At 36.4% G+C, this 14,416-nt stretch overlaps 1 long non-coding RNA gene across 1 annotated transcript in view; it reads left to right on the top strand.

The window, feature by feature from the left end:
• LOC308670345 overlaps positions 1 to 14,416 on the top strand; it is a 60,946-nt gene that overhangs the window by 32,131 nt on the left and 14,399 nt on the right. The window contains exons 2-3 of the long non-coding RNA XR_014027002.1: positions 3,461 to 3,599; positions 4,246 to 4,446. This is a non-coding gene — a long non-coding RNA (uncharacterized lncRNA). The remainder of the gene's footprint in view (positions 1 to 3,460; positions 3,600 to 4,245; positions 4,447 to 14,416) is intronic.

The following is a 14,416-nucleotide window of genomic DNA, read 5'->3' on the forward strand; positions in this document are numbered from 1 at the left end:
CTAACTCTGTGATCTCCAGGGTAAATGACCCCTCCTGTCACAATAATCCCCCAGGCTGATCCCCTACCTCAAATCTTTGAGGAGTCCTCTCCCCTTCGCAAGCTCTAGGCATGGGTTGTGAAATATCAGGCCCAGACTGTTCTAATTCCACCTCATTACTCACAGTGGGGTGTGTGATCCCAATATCCCCGATGACCACAACCAACCTATACAACTCTATTCTTCTTCAGAGACTTCCGTTTTCCTTCCTACAGACAGATTGGGTTTCGCCCTAGTTCCTAACTTTCTTCCCACTATATGGGGCTCAGTTGCGATGACTGGTTCGGTGACTCGTACTGCCTCGTTCAAGGGCAATAAATGGTCCCAATGCCACATTTTCAAAGGGCCTGAACTTCCCTCTAGTCATATCTGATACACTGGTAGTCCCAGCAGCTTCTCTTGAACAACATACAACTGGGGGCCCCACCGATCTGCCAGTTTGTGCTTCCCAGAGGTACCCAAATTCCTTAATAACACCCGTTCACCAGACTGCAAATCCTGAACTCTTACTTTCAAATCATAGTTCCTCTTATTTTGCTGTTCCCGAACCCCTGCGGCCTCTGCGGCCTTTTCATAAGCCCCCTTCAAATTCTTCCTCAATCTATCTACATAATTACGATGTGACCTAACTGAGGTCTCATCCATTGAGGTGCCAAAGACTATGTCTACCAGCAGGTGGGCTTCCTTCCAAACATCAACCGATATGGGCAATACCCGGTGGCATCATTTCTTGTGCTATTATACGCATGCACGACGGTAGAAATATGTTGCGTCCAGTGTTGCTTCTGTTCTTCAGTGAGTGTCCCCAACATATCCAAAAGAGTAGGATTAAACCTCTCAGGCTGCAGATCTCCTTGTGGATGATGTGGGGTGGTACGGGACTTCCGAATGTCCAGTAAGCCCAGTAGTTGCTTAACAAGCCTGCTTTCAAAGTCCCTACCTCGTTCAGAATGTATGCACTGAGGCAGCCCATAATGTACAAAAAACTTCTCCACCAATACTTTGGCTACTGTAACAGCACGCTGAACTTCTGTCGGGAAGGCCTGAGCATAACGGGTAAAATGATCAGTCATGAGCAACATGTTTCGTCGCCCACTTACATCCGGTTACAGGCAAAGAAAATCAATGCAAACCAAATCCAAGGGCCCATAAATTTGCAAATGGCCCATTGGTGCAGTCCTTGAAGATAGGGTTTTCCTATGAATCCAATGCAGACAAGATCTACAATAGTCATGAAGGGCCAGTAGAATCGATCCATTACTAACTTAAAAGTCTTTTCCGGCCTCAAATGCCTGTACTCGTTGTGTAGCGCCATCAACACTGCTTCTCTGTGTTTCTCTGGAAGCAAAAGTTGTCACCTTTCTTCAGGCCCATCCAAAGGGCCCCTCTGATAAACCACTCTATCGCAAAACTGTAAGCGATCCCTCTCCTTATACAGCCCCGCTACATTTACATAACCCTGGAAAAGTCCAAAGCAGAATCTACTGTAGATCTTGTACATTACTGTATACAGATTCTTCCCTTTCCTCCAGATAAAGCTGTTTATTTAGTTATGTTTATTGATTGACTCCCCCTCTTTTTTTTTGCTATGCAAATCAACTAAGACAAAATTTCTTAGAAATATCTTTTGATCAGGAACACTTGCAATATTGCATTGGGTACCCACATGTGAATTCAGTGCTGCACATTTTTTTTTACTTTCATTATTTTTATTTTCCAGATTTTGTTTTTGTTATTTAGGAAGGGATTGGGAGAGTTCATTTTATTTTAGGTGAGATGAAGTCTTTCCGAAAGCTTTTTAAAAGAAAGCTATGCTAAACATTTAGACAGACTTTATGCACACATTTCTTTTAAAAAGAAGCAAGGAATTATAATGTTGATTTTCAGTATTTTGACTGTCAACCCAAGTCCTTGAAGGTACAAAAAGTGGCTTAGCTGGAAATCATTTGAGAAATTAATATCATTCAAAGGATCATGGACTTCTATATAGATAATCCAGAAGTTATAACAATTGGTAGTGAAATTTCTGTTGCCAAGCATAACACAACTAAAAAAAAACTTTAAAAAAATCTGAGCCTATAAGAAATAACAAGAGATATCTGCCTGATCTGCTTCCGAATATTATTTTGTTTCTCGGGACTTTAAAATGTTTCAGCTCCTTTTGTCCAAGAAAGAGTTCTTGCATATTTCCATCAGAGTCACCTTCCTTATTCTAAGTAAAAGAATGACAGTTCTGGTATTGCTGGAGGACATGCCATCGGTGGGGTGACCAGAAGGAAATAGCCCTACTTGGGGTGTCCCATTTTATTTGCATTGATAAAGGAACATTGAAATCAGTGAATGAGGGTCTGCTTTTTTGCTTGACTTTCTGTAATTTCAGGTTACACACTAATCAAGCATATCTAAGTGATCACAGTCATTTAGACTTCAACCTAAAGGGCTGCCTTTTAACACTGCATCAGTTATTTGGCAAAATATATAATATTCACAATTATATCTCGGATGTTTATTTTATTTATTTATTTGTAAAATTTACCTCAAGGTAACTCTGAGTGGCTTACAATCGTAAAAGATAAAAACTATATTAAAACATAAATAAGTTAGTACAAAAAGTCAAACAGTGCAGCACAATTAAAAGATGGGAAGGCTGGGAGCAGGGACATGGGATCGGTTGTTAATTGATCAACAACCTCCACTGTGATGTTTCCTCATTGGAACCCCAAGCTAACTAGACTGGCAGAGCTAGGACTTTAGGTCCTTAAGAAAAGTTAGGAAGGTTGGAGTCGACCTCACTCAGGGAAGTAAGATATCCCAGTGGGCAAATGCAATGCCAGAGAAGGCCCTTCTCCTGGATCCGGCCAGCCAGAATAATTGGGGCCCACAACATGTTTCTACTGAACTGGCATGCATTACAAAGACCTGTTAGAATACTCCATGTTGCAGCTAGGCTAATGTTAGAGGATGGGAAAGTGATATGGATTCCATCTCTCTAATCTGAAGTTCAATCTGACCTTTGAAAACTTGTAAATGCTTGTGGGTGCTACATTTTGGTGGTTGGGATAATGAAGAGGGTACACCATCTGCTCATTGTATAACAGTTTCCTTTCCTGAGCTATCTGAGGTGATCTTTGGTGTACCATTGGATTTCCCTGGGCTCCTTGTTTTAGGATATTTCAGGTTTCATATTGATATGTTTGAAAAGAATCCAAAATTGCACTTGTGTAAAAATTGTGGATAGGTTGCTGACAGCTGCAAATATATGTAGAAATTTGTAAATAGCTTGCTAAGCTGCAAACCACAGGAATCTTGATTATATCAAAACAGTAGGAAGGTTTGATCTGATCTCTAAAATTCTAGTCAATATAGAGCCTAACTATTTGCTGGCGTACCTTTCCCATAATAAACCTGCCTGTCTCCTCAGATCAAATAGAGAAACTCTTTTGAAAATAAGGAAGATCTGGAGGTTTGTCTATCCAGTACATGGCAAATGGCTCTTACCGATGCCCTCCATCAGTATCATACATTCTCTAAGAAATTACTCTTGTCCCCACCACCAAGAGGTTGGTAAAAACATTTCATTTCTGTCAATTTAGTTGTCAATTTATTCTATTTTAATGTTTGCTTTGCCAAATTTTAATTATATTATTTTAAATAAACTTATATATTTGTATTGTTGAAAGCTTCTTTTATTGCTAGAGGGTAGTTTGGTGTAGAAATCAATCAATCAGTGCCTTCCCTCTTCCCGTTCAATGTTTTTTTTAGGAAACATCAATGAAGAAAGTATCAGTGGACAAAATAGTAGAGTTCATAAGTGTTGAATTAATTTGGAATAAACCCTTGGCAAATTAAAAGGAAACCAAATAAAAGCTTCCAATACTCACTTTATACAAAACAACTACATCCACTATTTTGAATGTGGACCTGTTTAGACCCATTGCTCTGTATATTTTTTAGCAGAAACAAGCAATTTTGTGGTGAGATTTTGAGTATAAAGTAATTATGTGGCTACAGATTGCCCTTTGGCTGTTTCTGAATGAGGGTCACATCACATGGAAACCAAAACAAATACCATGTTGAATGTTCTGTTCAGTGTTTAATATCTGAACAGGCTCAACTATTGAACCAGCTTTGTGCCTAACGTTCCCCTTCAATATTCCCAACTTTAATTTTATTATGAAAAAAGTATTCTCCTTTCTCATTTTCAAGGTACTTATCTTTAGAATGTCTTTGAGATGTAGTACTGATAGCAGAGGATGTTCTTCATCACTCTGCAGCCTGCCTGTTTTCAAAAGGAATACATTTGCTCACTTCACTTGGAATTTGTGACTCCATAAAAGAGAAGCTTTAGTTGATTGACGAGAAAAGTTAGGACACTCACAGTCATTCTGCAGTGACTTCCTAAAGAAGGTAAGCAACAGAATTCCATAGCAACCATCTTTTTCCATCAAATTTATCATTTGCCAAGATATGATCTGTAGGATGTTTCTAGAGGCTAGCCATTTTTAATTTTTTGCAGCATAAACAAGAATTCAGGCATCTTAAAGATTATTTGATTTGTTATAATATATAGTTTTGTGTAGTATGTAAGGAGGTTTGGAAAAGTAGTAATTTCTTTTTTGATTGAATGCTACTTCCAGGCCCTATTCACCCTAATATGGTATTTCTGTAAATGTAAGTCTACATAGCAAATTTTAATAGCAAGAATAGGTTTTATAACATTTATTTTAGTACCAATGAAGCATGAATAAAGCTATATTTAATTTCTTTTTAAAGTTCTATTAACTTTCCACCTCTATTCTTTTTTCCCTACCCGGCATTAATTCCTTTCATAATGTTGATATAGTAAGGTATTTTCAGGTTTCATTTTGAAATAAAATTAACATTTATTTCAATGTAGAGTCCTAACGTTTTTGCCTTCAGTTTAGCCATGCTCCAATATTGCGAGAAAATATGGATTTTAAAAGAACACCGTTTTGTTAAATGGGAAGTATATACTGAGAAAAAGGCTGAAAGGAGCTTTGTCCTGCAGCACTTGTCTGAAATGCTTCAAAGTGATACAAAATGCTTTATAGAGGTAAATCACATCATATATTATCTTTCAGTGAAGAAAATCCATTTCCATCAATGAGACAAATATATTTTATAGTAAAGCCTATTCCTTTATTCATGATTGCCAGTACGGAAATTACTGTTTTCACAACAACAAAATATTGAGATGACATTCTAACTGAGCTGTTTACCATAGTCATTATAAAGACTCTTAAGTCATTTAACTTATTTTTTAATAATAACAAATACATAATTTTATGCTTGCTTATATTGAACACCATCCCAATTTTTATGCACGTTCCTTCACTTTTAAAATGTTACTCTGGAACTGTTCAGTGTACCCTTTATGCTATCTAATTGCTGTAGATAATTTGGAACCTTGAACAAAGTTGTTCCTAACTTGAGCTCACATATTTTATTTATCTTTATCCCACCTCTTCTCATGATTCAATCTATTTACAACATTTCTAATACAAACCTTTCATTAACCATAAGAAGGTATCTTTTCTTACCCCATAATTTCTAGGCTTGGTGCCACATATGAACAAACATATGAACAACAGTATCATGTATCTTAATATCATAATAGTGAATTTGCTGTCAAAAGGGATACTTGAAGCTTCTGTCATGTCTTGATTCAGTGATACCCTAATAGAGAGATCTAAAAGTACTGTCTGGTTTGGAATGCACATGGCATATGAATTAGAATCAATTTAGGTAATTACAGTGGTCAGATGAAAACACCATAAGATGACCATACTATAATAAGATTGAATCACCTTTGATTTGTTTTTCTCAGCTCTGTATGTATGATATGCGGATTAGATGTACTGCTTTTCAGCATCTAGCGAAGTTTGCCATGATGAACAAAATTACAGAAATCAGTGTAACCATCATATTATATTAGCAAAATATATTTTATTAGCATTTGTTATGATATTCTATTCTGAATAATTTAGACTTTAGACTTCTATACCTCAGATTCAGACTTCTGTACCTCAGATTTTCCATACTAAGGCATGGACAGAGAGGTAGAGGAGCTGCATATTGTTAGGGATGGGTCAGAGGTGCAGGATTTGGATGCTCTAATGATGTGACATGTTTTCTTATTAAGCAATGTGTAGTGGAGAATAAATAATGTTAACTCAAGAAAGTGATCTTGCAATAATTTGAGATAGCAATATGAAATCACATAGAATTAAACATATTCTTGGAACATTTTTAGATGGGAATTTGAAACCAGACAGAATGAAACATGAAGTATTTTCCACCTTCTTGTTTCAGTGAAGAATTGTTGTTGTTGTTAGTTGTGAAGTCGTGTCCGACCCATCGCGACCCAATGGACAATGTTCCACCAGGCCTTCCTGTCCTCTACCATCTTCTGGAGTCCATTTAAGCTCACGCCTACTGCTTCAGTGACTCCATCCAGCCACCTCATTCTCTGTCGTCCCCTTCTTCTATTGCCCTCAACAGTGAAGAATAACAGTTCATAATTACTAGCCACCTTGATTCAATAGATAATATCTTTCAGCTCCAAATATGATAATTAGTCAGTTCATTAGGTATCAAACTAATTTCTCTGCAAACTGTCTTTGAGCTCAGTCCAATATTTTCTTGTTATTTATTCAGTCCACATTTGCCTCTACCAACTAAAAACTCACCATAATATAGCTGCTGATTGACCTCTGAATTAGCCCATGGAATTACTTTTATTATTGATTTATTAAGAAAATTTATATAACTGGCCAACTCATTCATGCTGACTTTGTGTGGCTTACAGAAATAAAACCCCAATATACAACTTGATTAACCACCAATCCCCTGGTGACTACAATCAAACAAACCACTTCATGATCTCCATGGTATCCTGGACCCCAGGCTTCAGGGCCTTTAGAAGTAGTGTCAAAGTGGGAGCCAATCTTATTTCCACAAGGATGATGTTCTACAGGAGAGAAACAGCTTAATTTTCTGTGCCACAGTTATTTTAAACTCGGCTGATTGGCTGGCTTCTGCCATGATTTGGTCACTTTGCCACACTGATTGGCCTATTGATTGCATTGTAAACGTCAATCCTTGCAGAGAAAACAAAGTTGATGTGCCGTTGCTGATACCATGCTCTGAACTGAACCAACAAGATCATTCCAACTATTTCAGCTTGATATGCATTGAAGATAATGTGCAAGAGATAGGTTCCAAAATGGCTGCGATTCTTATCTTAAAAAGCTAATTAATATGCTGTGTTTTTAGCACTCCAAACAAGCGCCTGCCCCGCCCCAGGTTCTGATGTCTGAGGCACCCATCTTTTATTATTCAGCTGTATCTCAGGCTTTGATGATTCAGTGGTCCTTCTGAATTTTGTTGTGATTTCTCTCTACCAACTTCTTTGTTACGCAGCAGCACATTATGGAATTCCTCTTGCATCATTTTAAATTGCTTTCAAAGGTAACCTTAAGTTACTTTTAAGTTTAGATGGTTTCTTTCTATCCATCTCCTTAATAAAAGTAGTCCTCACTTAATGACCACACATTCAGTGACAGCTCAAAGTTTCTGTGGCACCAAACCATGGAATTATGACTGATAATTGAAGTTTCAGCTGTCACATGATCCTTATGATCACACAATCATGATCCAGGTGTTCGGTGACAGGTTTGCAATTACAATCTTGTAGTGTTCCACGGTCACGTGATTTCAATTGCGATTTGAGACTTTCACTGCTGGCATCCAAAAAGCAAACTCAATCGGGAAACCAACAGAAGGTAGCAAATGGCAACCATGTTACATAGCACTTAATAACTATGTTGCTTAGCAATGGAAATTCTGGTTCCAGTTACCATCATTAATCAACAACTACCTGTAATAGCTCTTCTCTGGTTGGGGAAGTGACAGAGGCTAGAATGGAGCAGTTGGCAACATTCTGAGTAACTATCCAACTACGTCTGCCATAGAAATGCATTAGGGAAATTTTATAGGATTTCTTTTTCTCTACAGCTACCAGCCTGATGCAGCCAATTGTGGCCCTGTTCTGTTTACTTTCAGAAAGCTATCCTGCTGAAAGATGGAGTTCCAATTCCAATTTTTATATAATTTATGTTGGGTGGAAAAAATATTTTTAAAAATATCCTGAAAGGATGTTTCAAACTAGGGTAGCAAAGGTGAAGGAATGCCAGATTTCATAGGACTTCATATTGGAATAAGGAGTATAAGCAGGAATATTATAATTAAATAAAAAAGTTATAAGCTTTAGAAAAAGAGTTCAAATTTCCCCAAGTTCACTTCAAATTCACTATGGGGAAATGTGTATGGCTATGCAATTTTCGTTATGATTTATTTATATCTTCCATTTTTGCTTTTGCTATAACTTATACAGAATAATTTATCGGATAAATGGATATTCTATGCTTGACTGTTCTGATATAACAGATCCTATGACAGAAAGACAGCTAAAAATAAGCATGTATATATGTATATTTTAGAGATATGGTGAACGATATTCAAATAAATGGTACAGTTCTTTATTAGATCATAAGGTTGTCATCTCATATATAAACTTACTTCAAAATAAATTCAACTGTACTTGTAACACATACAGTATGAGTGAGACTGCATTGTCACACTGCTTTTTTCACCTAAGAGTTATGTACATTTTTGTAAAATATTGTCCATTACATTGGCAAATGTACTGTATGTTTGTATGTGTATGCATATGTACATTATCTCATTAAAAACAGGATTATATTAGCAGCAGAACAAAGGATTCTCTCTAGTATGGCTTAAAATTCTGTTTAATCACACATATGCAGACATTAACTATTGCAAAGTGTATACTATTGGCTAGAGTTCGTGTAGAAAAGGAGAAAAACTTGATATAAAAATGAATATATGCATCAAAAGTCAAAATCACTTTTTGAAATATTTCAAAGATAAGCATAACTTTTAAGTAGACACAAATTACGTGAAATTATTTTTTAAATTGAAAATGCCTGAAATCTCATGAGATTACTAAATCTCAGAAATGTTTGGTGTTCTGAGATCCTGTAGATCTGATACAAGACCTACAAGATAGAAGAAAATACAACAAATCTGACAAATCTGTAAATGAGAATTTAAAAATTTCATGGGAGATCTCAGGAGTAAGATCAGTGAATGATTGTAAAATTGTACCGTTGTATTCAGCATCAATTCTGCCAACCTAGCAGTTCGAAAGCACGTAAAAATGCAAGTAGAAAAATAGGGACACTACAGCATTCCGTGCGCCTTTGGCGTCTAGTCATGCCGGCCACATGACCACGGAGATGTCCTCGGACAAACGCTGGCTCTTCGGCTTTGAAACAGAGATGAGCACTGGCCCCTAGAGTCAGAAATGACTAGCACACATGTGCGGGGGAACCTTTACCTTTACCTATTCAGCATCAAAGAAACTAAACTTAATGTTTGCAAAGTAATAGTGATGACATAGGCAAGTAAATACAGTGGTGTAGTTTGAAGACCATAAATTCTTCCAAAAGTTAAAGTAAGCAGCCTCCAAAATGGTGGATAGGAAATAACAATTTTAATGAGAAAAATTAATTTAGATATGAAATTTAAACCTAATTAGAATCAAGTAAAATTAATTTAAACTAGATTTATGCTGACTTTGACTGATCAACCCACACACCAGATGTCATTGTAACACATCTCAAACTTGCAAATCTAAAGATTAATGATTTGACTTTGGTGTTTGATGCTGTAAGTAAATTTTGCTAAATGTTTTGTCTGCATATGGGAGGAAAAATATTTCATAAGTTATACAACAAAAATATGATCTGAAGGAAGCCCAAGGATTTGGAGTTCTTCATTAGTTTATGTAACCATTTAATAATAATAATAATAAGTTGGAAGGGACCTTGGAGGTCATCTAGTCCAACCCCCTGCTCAGGCAGGAAATCCTATACCATTTCAGACAAATGGCTGTCCAGTCTCTTCTTAAAAACTTCCAGTGTTGGAGCATTCACCACTTCTGGAGGCAGGTTGTTCCACTGGTTAACTTTAAATTCAAGATCTTTGCTTTGGGATGAAATCTATGATATCAAATGATTATCCAGGTCAGTTGACAAATTTGGACTTAAATCAAGATTATGTTTTCAATCATTTATTTTTATGTTGTCTATTGAATTCTATGTATATGAAAATGACATGTATTTTACAATACAAATTTATCTTTTCACAGGTAAATTATCTCTTTTCTTATATAGATATTGAAATGTGCATATCAGTTGAATTTTTCATGTATATATTTTTTTTACAAATGTGTGTTGTGTGTTTGTTGCCATGTCTTGTTTTTGCCACTCATCTTAACAACAGTAATGTATTAAAAAGCAAACAAAATATCTAACTCTGAATTAACTAGACATCACGTATCCTTAGTATATACAGAGGAACTCTAGGGTTATAAATATCTTGCTGCGAATGGCCCTCACTCCAAATCATTGCATTCCTAGGTGGATTACTGTTTGGTTGTTGACAAACATTGGAATAATATGATGCAGCCACTAGAAAAGAAGGATAATGAAATAATAACATAGTTCAAATTTCTTCCACATTTTTTTTTAATCCCATTTATATGCCGCCCTTCTCCGAAGACTCAGGGCGGCTTACAATTTAAGCACAAACCAATGTGCTTAGCAATAGCCTTCATTCTATGTATATGCCTGCTTATTAGGGCTTTTGCCCCCCCCCAAGTGGCATTATTACAAAGTCAGCTTATTGCCCCCAACAATCTGGGTCCTCAGAAAACAATCAAATAGTCCTGTTATATTTATAGCCCCATATTGGCATTAAAAATTATAGAGAAGGCAATCATAACATTTAAAATAAATAAGAAAAAGGTATTTAACAAGAATTTAATAAAACAGTATCTTATTTAGCTTCCTGAAACATTTGCATTTATCTCAAATAAATGTTAGCAAATTCTTGCCAGGTAGCTTGTCTAAAAGAATAGACTGCTTATTCTCTTTCTCTATGGAATTCATGTTTTTTTATGTGAAATGTGCTTATGAAAAATTTACAAATTATACTCATGAAAGCTAAAGGAAAGTCAATGGGAATGTTTCTCTTGGGGTTCAGTATAATAGTATATTAGAGTAGAAACTTTCATATTTAATGTCCCTATTAGGTCTCTTATATCCGGAATATTTGCCCTGGGGACTCTATTTTTTAAAGAAAGTAGGTTTTCCCAATGTTGATTTCTTGGCAGGACTTGTGATGCACAGGGCTTTTTTTCTCATAGAATGCTCAGAACGGAGTTCCGGCACCTTTTTTGGATGGAATCTTGTAGGATAGGCAAGGCGGGTTGTATGACGTGTGAGTTCCAGCACCTTTTTCTTTTACAAAAAAAGCACTGGTGATGCATATCATAGAAGTGGCCTTTTCCATGCATATAAGCCTAACAATATTGATGAAAAGAGGTGATATTTTCTAAATATCTGGAGGAACCCTTTAATAACACATTGGCTTGTTTTAATTACTTATATTTCATCTGAAGCTGGTAAATGCATGAATGTTGACAATGTAATGCTTTATAATATGTAATTCTGGTAAATTATTACCCCCCGTAGATAGGGCTCGCAACTTGGGAGTCCTCCTAGATTCACGGCTCACCCTGGAAGACCATATAGGAGCTGTGACTAGGGGGGCTTTCGCCCAGGTTCGCCTGGTGCGCCAGTTGCGGCCCTATCTAAGCCGGGATGATTTATGCACGGTCACTCATGCGCTCGTGACCTCTCGACTTGACTACTGCAACGCTCTCTACATGGGGCTGCCCTTGAGGACCACCCGGAAGCTCCAACTGGTACAGAATGCAGCCGCGAGAGTTGTGTTGGGAGTCTCCCGATACTCCCACGTTACACCTCTGCTCCGTGAGCTGCATTGGTTACCGGTTGCCTTCCGGGTGAGATTCAAGGTATTAGTAATGGTATTCAAAGCCCTCCATGGCAGGGGGCCGGAGTACCTGAGGGAACACCTGCTGCCGGCATCGACTTCCCTCCGCCCTGTGCGTTCCCACAGAGAGGGCCTCCTCAGGGTGCCACCGGTCAGAGAATGTCGACTGGTGGCCCCCAGGGGGAGATCCTTCTCTGTGGGCGCCCCGGAGCTATGGAATCAGCTCCCGGTTGAGCTCCGGACGGCGCCCGACCTTCGCTCCTTTCGCCGCGAGCTAAAAACATACTTTTTTGAACAAGCTGGCCTGGCCTGATGGGGGGATCGGGGGCTATTTATTAGGTTTTAAATATCTATTTTAGTATGTGGGCATTTATTTAATTTAGTTTTAACTTTTGTAATTTGTATTTTTATTCTTGCCCTGTTCACCGCCCTGAGTCCTGCGGGAGAAGGGCGGTATAGAAATATTATTAAAATAAAATAAATAAAAATAAATAGTTTGGCATTTAATGTGAAAACAAGTAACTCATTTATACAGCATAAATTAGTAGTTCCTTAGAAAAGGAGACCTTATATGCCATTTTTGCAAACGTTATGTTTAATTTTACAAAAATTATGCTGCTTTCACCATTTGTAAATGTTAGCAATGTATTAAAAATATCTTTTGTTCTCATGGAAACAAATGAGAAAATAATGTTTATGTTAATTTCCATAGTAATTTTAATGAGTTCCTGGAAAATGATAATCATATTATTTCATATTGCTATATTTTTATTTATATTTCTAAATCCCCACACTTACAATATATTTTCAAATGAACATTTAAAATGTAAATGGTAATATGGGGTACAATGAGCCCAAAGAAATTGAATGCATAAAAGAATAGCATTCTGATGAATAATTATTTAATAAATGATATCATGTTTTATGTATTGTGATCATATTAACACATAGCCACTGTTCATCTATGCTATTTTTTATATCTCTTCATTTTTATTTTAATAATTCCAGAAATAAAGCATTAGATATGAGTTAGAGAAGAATCCGTTTTTAAAAATACAGGCCAATTCCATTTATGCAGTTTTGGTAGATTAATATTTTTAAAAAAACAAGATTTCTGTTGGGATTTGCTGCTCCAAATCCATTTTCTTTTCACTATATGAAATGACAGTGCATTCTTGATGTCCCAATATTAATTTGTCAGGCATGCATGTATATTCATTTGCCAAACATCAACCATTTTGGGAGATTTCTATTAGCTTGTCTCAGACTGCAGGCAAGCTAAATTTCTCTAACAGGCATCAATTCGATGTATTAAATGCTGGTTCTGCCCTAGAAGACATATTGATTTTTTTTTCTCAGCAAAGTGACAAATACCATTTTCATGACCATAATAGAGATTGATTACAATTTTATGGAACACAGGGGGAGTTGATCTTGGTGAGACAGCTTGAGGGCATATCAAAATTGAAGAAAATCATTTGGATTAATAAAGAAATTAATTAATTCATGGGCTGCTGATAAACTAAAGCATTAGAAAGACAATGGAAACTACAACATGGTCATTCAAGAATACTGAAGTTAATTCAAATGTATCTAACATTGCTAGTGACTAAAAATTTAGGACAATTGTAAAGATGATATTGCTTAACCCTATTCATTTAAATAATAAATAATTGCTTGTTTTAATGTGGCATGAAATTTCCAAGGCAGTAACATAGATGAATCAAGAGGATATATACACAAAGATAGAGATACTATTGTAGATAAACTATGTGTGTGTGTGTGTGTGTGTGTGTGTGTATGTCAAATGCTTGTTAACTATATATATATATATATGTCAAATGCTTGTTAACTATTTTTAGATTACCTTGCTAGGCCCCAAACATGGGACAAATCTTTATTTCCTGTGTCAGCCTAACCGGTGACAGCTCATATTTGTGTAAATTTTAAATTGCTAACAAAGAATTAATTAATTATATATAATTATAGAACTGTTTCTTAGTCCTTTATTCCCATATATCTATGGATAGTTTCTCACTTCTGTTTGTTGTTCTCAATTTTCGTGGAAAACATTTTTTTATTTTTTCATCTCTCTGTCTGTGCCTACCTATCTATCTATCTATCTATCTATCTATCTATCTATCTATCTATCTATCTATCTATCTATCTATCTATCATCATCTGTCAAGTTGTGACTTTCATGCCTATAGAGCAGGGCTTTTCAACCTTTTCACCCATTGTACCACTTTTAGGACATGGCAACATCCATGTACCACCAGTCACCTAGCAAGGTGTCAAAAACCTGACGATCAAAAAAAAAGGAAAAAAGTGAAGTACAGGTAGTCCTTGACTTACAACAGTTTACTTAGTGACTGTTCAAAGTCACAATGGCACTGAAAAAAGTGCCCCCAAG

Source organism: Vipera berus (genome assembly GCF_964194415.1).
Source record: "Vipera berus genome assembly, chromosome: 6".
Taxonomy (NCBI): Eukaryota; Metazoa; Chordata; class Lepidosauria; order Squamata; family Viperidae; genus Vipera; species Vipera berus.